Genomic DNA, 10,700 nt, shown 5'->3' on the forward strand with positions numbered 1-10,700 from the left:
GACCCACCTCAATTTGCATACTGGCCCAACAGATCCACTAATGATGCAATCGCCATCACACTGCCCTATCCCATCTGTACAAGAAGAATACCTATGTAAGAATCCTGTTCATCAGCTCAGCCTTCAACACCATAGTGCCCGCCAAGCTCATCACTAAGCTCAGGGCCGTGGGTCTGAACCCCACCCTGTGCTGGGTCCTAGACTTCCTGACGGGCCACCCCCCAGGTGGTGAAGGTAGGAAACTACACGTCCACTTCGCTGACCCTCAACACTGGGGCCCCACAAGGGTGCATGCTCAGCCCCCTCCTGTACTTCCTGTTCACCCATGACTGCGTGGCCACGCACGTCTCCAACTCAATCATCAAGTTTGCAGACAACACAACAGTATTAGGTCTGATTACCAACAATGACGAGACAGCCTACAGGGAGGAGGTGAGGGCCCTGGCGGAGTGGTGCCAGGAAAATAACCTCTCCCTCAACGTCAACAAAACTAAGGAGCTGATCGTGGACTTTAGGAGACAGCAGAGAGAACATGCCAGCATCCTCTTGGACAAGGAAATAGTGGAGAAGGAGTAAAGCTTCAAGTTTTTCAGAGTGCACAACCTGAAATGGTCCAGTAACACATTCAGTGTGGTAAAGAAGGTGCAGTAGCCCTGAGACTCTCATGAACTTCTACAGATGCACCAATGTGAGCATCCTGAACAGGATCATCAAAGGATAGAAGCTGTTTTTCAGTCTCTAGGACATCAGACTGTTTTATAGTCTCCACTAGCTGGCCTCTGCCCAATACCCTGCCCTGAACTTTGTAATCCATGGCTTCTGGTTGGGGTATGTACGTACAGTCACTGTGGGGACGATGTCCTCGATGCACTTATTGATAAAGCCAGTGACTGATGTGGTGTACTCCTCAATGTCATCGAGGGAATCCCGGAACATATTCCAGTCTGTGCTAGCAAAACAGTCCTGTAGCTTAGCATCTGCTTCATCTGACCACTTTTTTATAGACCGAGTAACTGGTGCTTCCTGCTTTAAATTTAGGTTGTAAGCAGGAATCAGGAGGATAGAATTATGATCAGATTTGCCAAATGGAGGGTGAGGGAGAGCTTTGTATGCTTCTCTATGTGTGGAGTAAACATGGTCTAGAATGTTTTTCACTCTGGTTGCACATTTAACATGCTGATAGAAATTAGGTAAAATATTTAAGTTTCCCTGCATTAAAGTCCCCGGCCACTTGGAGCGCCGCCTCTGGGTGAGCGTTTTCCTGTTTGCTTATGGCGGAATACAGCTCATTGAGTGCTGTCTTAGTGCCATCCTCAGTCTGTGGTGGTATGTAAACAGCTACGAAAAATACAGATGAGAACTCTCTAGGTAGACAGTGTGATCTACAGCTTATCATGACATATTCTATCTCAGGTAAGCAAAACCTTCAGAATTCCTTAGATATCATGCACCAGCTGGTGCTTACATAAATGCATAGGTCCCCACCCCATGTCTTACCAGAGGTTTCTGTTCTATCCAGCTGTATGTTCTTAATGTTGTCGTTCATCCACGACTCAGTAAAACATAAGATATTACAGATTTTAATGTCCCGTTGGATATTCACGCTTTCAGTTCGTCCCATTTATTTTCCAGCGATTGAACGTTAGTAGGAAGGCAAGGGCAGATTAGCCACTCGTCGCTTGATCCTCATAAGGCCGATCTCTTTCCGCAAAACGTACATTTCCTTTTCAAGCTAATAACGGCGATTTGGGCCTGGTCGGGCGTCCATAGTATATCCCTCACTTCCGACTCATTGAAGAAGAACTCTTACGAACAACACGAAAAGACAAACAAAATAGCATGGTTGGTTATTAAGAGGAATTGAAAAACTGTATGATTGAAAGAGATGGGGCACAAGAGTGGCTAAGAAGTCTGGTTGCACATCTGACTGGATGACTTGCAATTTGACTGCAATTTGAGAAATGATGTGACTAAACTCAACAAAAAGAAGAAGAAACTGGACTATATGAAGCCAAGATCAAAAATATAAAGAATTACTTTACAAAACTTTGGAAAATGACAAATTCATAGGATCAGATGGCTTATTCATCACAAAACCATTTGATGTTGTTAATTAATTTTAATGATTACTTCATTGGCAAAGTGGGCAGGAAATTCCAACAATGAACAGTGAGCCATCGTATTCATGCATTTAAAAAACAAATAATAAAAGAAAAGCAATGCATTTTAATTTCGTAAAGTTACTGTGTTTTTTGGTTGTTGTTAACTATCAATAATGACAAACCTTCTGGCATTGACAACTTAGATGGAAAGCTACTGAGGATGGTAGCTGACTCTATAGCCACTACTATCTGTCATATTTTTAATCTGAGCCTAGAGGAAAGTCTTTGTCCTCAGGCCTGGAGGGAAGCCAAAGTCATTCCGCTACCCAAGAGTGGTAAATTGGCCTTTACTGGTTCTAACAGCAGACCTATCAGCTTGCTGCCAGCTTTTAGCAAACAATGCTGTTTCTCTGTAAAGAAATTAACAACAGACTTTCAGCATGCTTATACTGCACTGACAAAAATGACTGATGATTGGCTGAAAGAAATTGATAATAAGAAGATTGTGGGAGCTGTACTGATTTCAGTGCAGCCTACAATATTATTGACCATAACCTTGTTGAGAAAAGTCATGCGTTATGGTTTGTCAACCTCTGCCATATCGTGAAATCAGAGTTATCTATCTAATAGAACTCGAAGGGTGATCTTCAATGGAAGCTTCTCTAATGTCAAACATGTAAAGTGTGGTGTACCACAGAGCAGCTCTCTAGGCCCTCTACTGTTTCTTATTTTTACCAATGACCTGCCACTGGCATTAAACACAGTACGTGTGTCCATGTATGCTGGTGATTCAACCATATACGCATCAGCAACCACAGCTAATGAAGTCACTGAAACCCATAACAAAAGAGTTGTAGTCTGTTTTGGAATGGGTGGTCAGTAATAAACTGGTCCTGAACATCTCTAAAACTAAGAGTATTGTATTTGGTACAAATCATTCCTTAAGTTCTAGACCTCAGCTGAATCTGGTAAAGAATGGTGTGGCTGTTGAACAAGTTGAGGAGACTAAATTACTTGGCGTTACCTTGTAAACTGTCACGGTCAAAACATATAGATTCAATGGTTGTAAAGATTGGGGAGAGTTCTAGCTGTAATAATGAGATGCTCAGCTGTTTTGTGTCCTGCTCTAGTTTTATTTTATCTTTATTATTGTCCAGTAATTTGGTGAAGTGCTGAGAAAGTCCTGGTCAGCTGGCCCATAATTCCTCTCTGTTCTTACTACAATAGCCTGCTCTCCTCAACTCTATCTTGCTTCCCTGCATTTCAGAAATGGTGTCAGGTTCAATCTTCTCTCCTAATTATTGATCTGTTCCTCTGAGGGTTGGGGGTTCTGGACTGACTGGACAGGTGAGCTAGAGGAGACAATGAGAGATGGGGGTTCAGAGGGTGGATGGTGGATGGATGAGGCAGCAGGTGTTGAAGGGGGGAGGGCGAGGATTGGACATAATATCATGGTTCTCAGTCTGATAGAGAGTCCTGTACTTTCTCAGTCCCAAAAGCAGGATAAACACTTTTATATCACCACATTTTGGAAGGTCAAAAGCAATTGGAAATAATTTTGTGTATTGCTGGTCTCCCCTCACGTCCCGTCTCTCTCTCTCTCTCTCTCCTCAGTTAGATCACCACTTTATTTTAAGAATGTGAAATGTCAGAATAATAGTAGAGAGAATGATTTGTTTCAGCTTTTATTTATTTAATCACATTCCTTGTGGGTCAGAAGTTCACATACACTCAATTGGTATTTGGTAGTGTAAAGCGTCTGTGTGTAGCTGGTGAGATGAATCAGGCGCAGTACATCAGATATGAGTAATGAAAGCAATTTTACTCAAATATATCACAATAAACGTTGTATAAATACAAGGCCACAAATACAGACTGCAATACAATAAACAATTACTCACAAACAAACATGGGGGAACAGAGGGTTAAATAATGAACAAGTAATTGGGGGATTGAAACCAGGTGTGTAAGACAAAGACAAAACAAATGGAAAATGAAAAGTGGATCAGCGATGGCTAGAAGGCCGGTGACGTCGACTCCCGAACATGGAGACTTCGACGGAACTCGTGACAGGTAGCATTGCCTTTAAATTGTTTAACTTGGGTCAAACATTTCGGGTAGCCTTCCACAAGCTTCTAACAGAGCTAGTGTAACTGAGTCAGGTTTGTAGGCCTCCTTGCTCGCACACGCGTTTTCAGTTCTGCCCACAAATTTTCTATAGGATTGAGGTCAGGGCATTGTGATGGCCACTCCAATACCTTGACTTTGTTGTCCTTAAGCCATTTTGCCACAACTTTGGAAGTATGTTTGGGGTCATTGTCCATTTGGAAGACTAATTTGCGACCATGCTTTAACTTCCTGACTGATGTATTGAGATGTTGCTTCAATATATCCTCATAAATTTCCTCCTCACGATGACTTAAATTTTGTCAACTGTACTAGTCACTCCTAAAGCAAAGTACCCCCTCAACATGATGCTGCCACCCCTGTGCTTCATGATTGGGATGGTGTTCTTCGGCTTGCAAGCCTCCCCTTTTTCCACTAAACATAACGAAGGACATTTCTCCAAAAAGTACAATCTTTGTCCCCATGTGCAGTTGCAAACCGTAGTTTGGCTTTTTTATGGTGGTTTTGGAGCGGTGGCTTCTTCCTTGCTGAGCGGCCTTTCAGGTTATGTCGATATAGGACTCGTTCTACTGTGGATATAGATACTTTTGTACCCGTTTCCTCCAGCATCTTCACAAGGCCCTTTGCTGTTGTTCTGGGATTGATTTGCACTTCTCGCACCAAAGTACGTTCATCTCTAGGAGACAGAACACATCTCCTTCCTGAGCGGTATGACGGCTGCGTGGTCCCATGGTGTTTATACTTGTGTACTATTGTTTGTACAGATGAATGTGGTACATTCAGGCATTTGGAAATTGCTCCCAAGGATGAACCAGACTTGTGGAGGTCTACAATGTTTCTTCTGAGGTCTTGGCTGATTTCTTCTGATTTTCCCATGATGTAAAGCAAGGAGACACTGAGATTGAAGGTAGGCCTTGAAATACATCCACAGGTACACCTCTAATTGACTCAAATGATGTCAATTAGCCTTTCAGATACTTCTAAAGCCATGAGATCATTTTCCGGATTTTTCCAAGCTGTTTAAAGACACAGTCAACTTAGTGTATGTAAACTTTAAAACCCAATGGAATTATGATATAGTGAATTATAAGTGAAATAATCTGTCTGTAAACAATTGTGTCATGTACAAAGTAGACCAACTTGCCAAAACTATAGTTTATTTACAAGAAACGTGTTGATCAACTAGTTTTAATGACTCTAACGGAAGTGTTTGTAAACTTCCGACTTCAACTGTATGTTAACATTGCAAAAGCAAGTTAAATAGATAATAAACAAAAGTGAAATAAACAATAAATAAATGAATAGTAAACATCACAAAGGATCCATAATCGATCAAATAAAATATAATAAAAACATTTCAAATGTCATATTATCTCTGTTATATTGATTTGCAAATAGTTAAGTACAAAAGAGAAAATAAATAAACATAAATATGTGTTGTATTTACAACATTGTTTGTTCTTCACTGGTTTCCCTTTTCTTGTGGCAACAGGTCACAAATCTTGCTGCTGTGATGACACACTGTTTCACCCAGTTTATCAAAATTGGATTTGTTTTCAAATCCTTTGTGGGTCTGTGTAATCTGAGGGAAACAAGTGTCTCTTATATGGTCATACATTTTGCAGGAGGCAAGGAAATTCAGCTCAGTTTCCACCTAAATTTCTGGGTAGTGTGCACATAGCCTGTCTTCTCTTAAGAGCCATGTCTGCCAATGGTGGCCTCACAATAGCAAGGCTATGCTCACATAGTCAAAGCTTTCCTTCACGTTGGGTCAGTCACAGTGGTCAGGTATTCTGCCACTGTGTACTCGCTGTTGAGGGCCAAATAGCAGTCTAGTTTTTTGTAGATTCTTTCCAAAGTAATTATCTTTTTGTTTTCTCATGATTTGGTTGGGTCTAATTGTGTTGCTGTCAAGTGGATCTGTGGGGTCTGTTTGTGTTTGTGAACAGAGCCCCAGGACCAGTTTGCTTAGGGGACTCTTCACCAGGTTCATCTCTCTGTAGGTGATGGCTTTGTTATGGAAGCTTTGGGATTTGTTTTATTTTAAGGGATATTGGCCTAATTCTGCTCTGCATGCATTATTTGGGGTTTTACGTTGTACACTGAGGATATGTTTGCAGAATTCTGCATGCAGAGTCTCAATTTGGTGTTTCTTCCATTTTGTGAATTTTCTGCTTGGTGAGCGGACCCCAGAACTCACAATGCGTTCTATAACTGATTCAAGTACGTTTCACCAAATCGTAACTGTTATGTCAAATGTTATGTTATTTTTGATGGCATAGAATGCCCTTCTTGCCTTGTCTCTCAAATCGTTCACAGCTTTGTGGAAGTTACCTGTGGTAACTGATGTTAACCTCTCTAGGGGGTGTGGGACGGTAGCGTCCCACCTCAACAACATCAAGTGAAATTGCAGAGAGTCAAATTCAAAACCAGAAATACTCATTATAAAATACTCATTATAAAAATTCATAAAACATACAAGTGTTATACATCGGTTTAAAGATTAACTTTTAATTCCATGCGATTATCTGAGAACAGCACCCAGCAGACAAATCATTACAAACAGTTACCAGCCAAGTAGAGGAGTTACACAAGTCAGAAATAGCAATAAAATGTATCACTTATCTTTGATGATCTTCATATGGTTGCACTCACAAGACTCCCATTTATTAAATAAATGTTGGTTTTGTTCTATAAAGTCCCTATTTATGTCCAAAAACATTTGTTTTGTTCGCATGTTTTGTTCAGTAATCCACAGGCTCAAAGGCAGTCACAACAGGCAGACGAAAAATCCGAAAAGTATCAGTAAAGTTCGTAGAAACATGTCAAACGACGTTTAGAATCAATCCTTAGGTTGTTTTTAGTCATAATAATCAATAATATTTCAAACCGGAGAAAAGCTTTGTTAATATAAAAGGGAAACAAGACAGGCGTGCTCTCGGTCGCGTGCATGAAAAACCTCTGGGACACTGCAATGTCCACTCATTCAGAGTGGTCTTACTCCCTCATTTTTCAGAATACAAGCCTGAAATAATTTCTAAAGATGGTTGACATCTAGTGGAAGCCATAGGAAGTGCAATTTGAATCCTAAGTCAATGGAATCTATATAGGCAGTCTATGGAAAACTAACACCATAAAAAAAAATCCACTTCCTGGATGGATTTTTCTCAGGTTTTCGCCTGCCATATCGGTTCGGTTATACTCACAGACATCATTTGAAACTGTAGAGTGTTTTCTATCCAAATCTACCAATTATATGCATATGCTAGCTTCTGGGCCTGAGTAACAGGCAGTTTACTTTGGACACGCTTTTCATCTGGAGGTGAAAATACTGCCCCCTACCCACACATAAGAATGAGTGTGAGTAGTCGTCAAAGACAAAGACAAAGAGCTCTTACAGGACCAGGGTACAAATAACAATATAATAATAATCAGAAATGTTGTATATATAATACCTTATTTTTTCATCAAATATTGTGAATAACTCACCACAAGTTAATGAGAAGGGTGTGCTTAAATGGATGCACATAACTCTGCAATGTTGTGTTGTATTGGAGAGAGTCTCAGTCTTAAATCATTTTCAACACACATTCTGTGCCTGTATTTAGTTTTCATGCTAATGATGACCGAGAATCCACTCTCACATAGGTATGTGGTTGCAAAGGGCATCAGTATCTTAACAGAGCGATTTTCCAAGGCAGGATACTCCAGAAATCAGGCATTGGCTTCTGATTAAATTCCATTTTCACAGAACCACTTGTTGAAATTTCGATGACGCTCTCTTGTTCAGATATTGGTAAGTGGACTGGAGACAGGGCATGAAAGGGATAACGAATCCAGTTGTTTGTGTTGTCCGTTTCGGGAAAGTACCTGCGTAATTGCGCACCCAACTCACTCAGGTGCTTCGCTATATCACATTTGGCATTGTCCGTAAGCTTGAGTTCATTTGCACACAAAAAATCATACAATGATGGAAAGACCTGTGTGTTGTCCATGTTATTAACACAGACAGAGAAGAGCTCCAATTTCTTAATCATAGCCTCAATTTTGTCCCGCACATTGAATATAGTTGCGGAGAGTCCCTGTTATCCTAGATTCAGATCATTCAGGTGAGAAAAAACATCACCCAGAAGGCCATCAGTACAGATACCAACATGAGCAGTAGCTATGTTTGGCTACATTCGGATGGTTAGTGGAAATCTTTGCGAGAGAGTAACTTTAAATGTGATTGGATGTTAATTATTTGACTAGGCTACCTGTATTTGACATTGTGTTGTTATTTCACTGAACACTAGATGGTTTAATGTTATTATTGCCAGTGAAGCGAGGCTTCTCACGCGAGATTTAAAAAAAACTCTACCAAATGTTGAAAAATATAAATGGACTGCTTGAAAACGTTAAGATTTATTTTATTTTTTAAATACATTTTCATGTGAATCACATTTTGATTTGGCGTACCCCGACGGCATTACGCATACCCCTGTTTGGGAATACCTGCTCCAGGGCAACGGTGTCTAGATGGAATTCGTATTCGTGGTTCTGGCAACTGGACCTATTTTTGCAACATCATTATTTTTTGTATTACTGAGATTTACTGTCCGGGCCCAGGTCGTGCAGAATCTGTGCAGAAGATCTAGGTGCTGCTGTCGGCCCTCCTTGGTTGGGGATAGAAGCACCAGATCATCAGCAAACAGTAGACATTTGACTTCAGATTCTAGTAGGGTGAGGCCGGGTGCTGCAGACTGTTCTAGTGCCCTCGCCAATTCGTTGATATATATGTTGAAGAGGGTGGGGCTAAAGCTGCAACCCTGTCTCACCCCACAGCCCTGTGGAAGGAAAAGTGTGTTTTTTTGCCAACTTCAACCACATACTTGTTGTTTGTGTAATTCATTTTACGTTGAAAACACAGCTTAGCCTTTTGTTAATCCACCTGTCGTGTCAGATTTTGAAATTATGCTTTACAGTGAAAGCAATCCAAGCATTAAGTACACTTAGCATCAGGAAGCGTGGTCATGAAAATCAGAAAAGCAATCAAATTAATCGTTTACCTTTGATGATCTTCAGAATATGTTTTTACTCACAGACTCCCAGTTACACAACAAATGTTCCTTTTGTTCCATAAAGATTATTTTTATATCCAAAATACCTCTGTTTGTTTGTCACGTTATGTTCAGAAATCCACAGGAAAGAGCGGTCACGACAACGCAGACAAATTCCAAATAGTTTCCATAATGTCCACAGAAACATGTCAAACGTTTTTTATAATCAATCCTCAAGTTGTTTTTAAAATATATAATCGATAATATATCAACCGCAAATGTCTTTCACAGTAGGAGAGGGAAAAGCAATACCTATGCAAACTCTGTTGCGTGAGCAAAACTCATGTGACCACTTGACGCGATGTTATCTTTCTGGCTCATTTTTCAAAATAAAAGCCTGAAACTATGTCTGAAGACTGGTGACACCTTGAGGAAGCGATAGGAAAAGGAATCTGGTTCATATCCCTTTAAATCCAGCAAAGGGAGGCTATGGAACACTTCCTGTTTTGATTTTCCTCAGGGTTTCGCCTGCAATATCAGTTCTGTTATACTCGCAGACAAACTTTTGACAGTTTTGGAAACTTTAGAGTGTTTTCTATCCAAAACTAATAATAATATGCATATATTAGCAACTGAGACTGAGGAGCTGTCCGTTTACAATGGGCACCTTTTCATCCAAGCTACTCAATACTGCCCCTGCAGCCATAAAAGGTTAATGATAATGCAGAGGAATTTCCCAAGGTTGCTGTTGACGCATATACCACATTAGTTATTGGGGTCAAATTTGACTCCACTTGTGGATTGGAGTGATCAGTCCTTGGTTCCAAATATTGAAGAAATATTGAGGAAGATGCCAGAGCTAAGGACAATGTTAAAGAGTTGAAGTATAGCCAATTGGAATTTGTGGTCTGTATATTTTATCATTTAATTTAGGAAATCATCAACACCACATGCCTTTTTGGGTTAGAGGGTTTGTATGTTGTTCTGCTGTTCATTCAATGTAATTGGATAATCCAGTGGGATCTGATAGTCGTTAGTAACTGATTCTAAGATTTGTATTTGATCAGGTATATGTTTTTTGCTGTTTGTTCATTGTTATAGAGCCAAACAGATTGGAGAAGTGGTTTACCCATACATCTCTGTTTTGGATAGATAATTCTTCATGTTGTTGTTTGTTTAGTGTTTTCCAATTTCTCCAGAAGTGGTTAGAGTCTATGGATTCTTCAATTACATTGAGCTGATTTCTGACGTGCTGTTCCTTATTTTTCTGTAGTGTATTTCTGTATTGTTTTAGTGATTCACCATAGTGAAGGTGTAGACTCAGGTTTTCTGTACGTCTATGTTTTTGGTTGGATAGGTTTCTCAATTTCTTTCCTTGGTTTGTCATTGTTGTTCATTTTCTTATTATTTTAGATTTGAAAGGGAAGCTGAG

This window comes from Oncorhynchus tshawytscha, linkage group LG25 (assembly GCF_018296145.1).
Source record: "Oncorhynchus tshawytscha isolate Ot180627B linkage group LG25, Otsh_v2.0, whole genome shotgun sequence".
In the NCBI taxonomy this organism is placed as follows: Eukaryota; Metazoa; Chordata; class Actinopteri; order Salmoniformes; family Salmonidae; genus Oncorhynchus; species Oncorhynchus tshawytscha.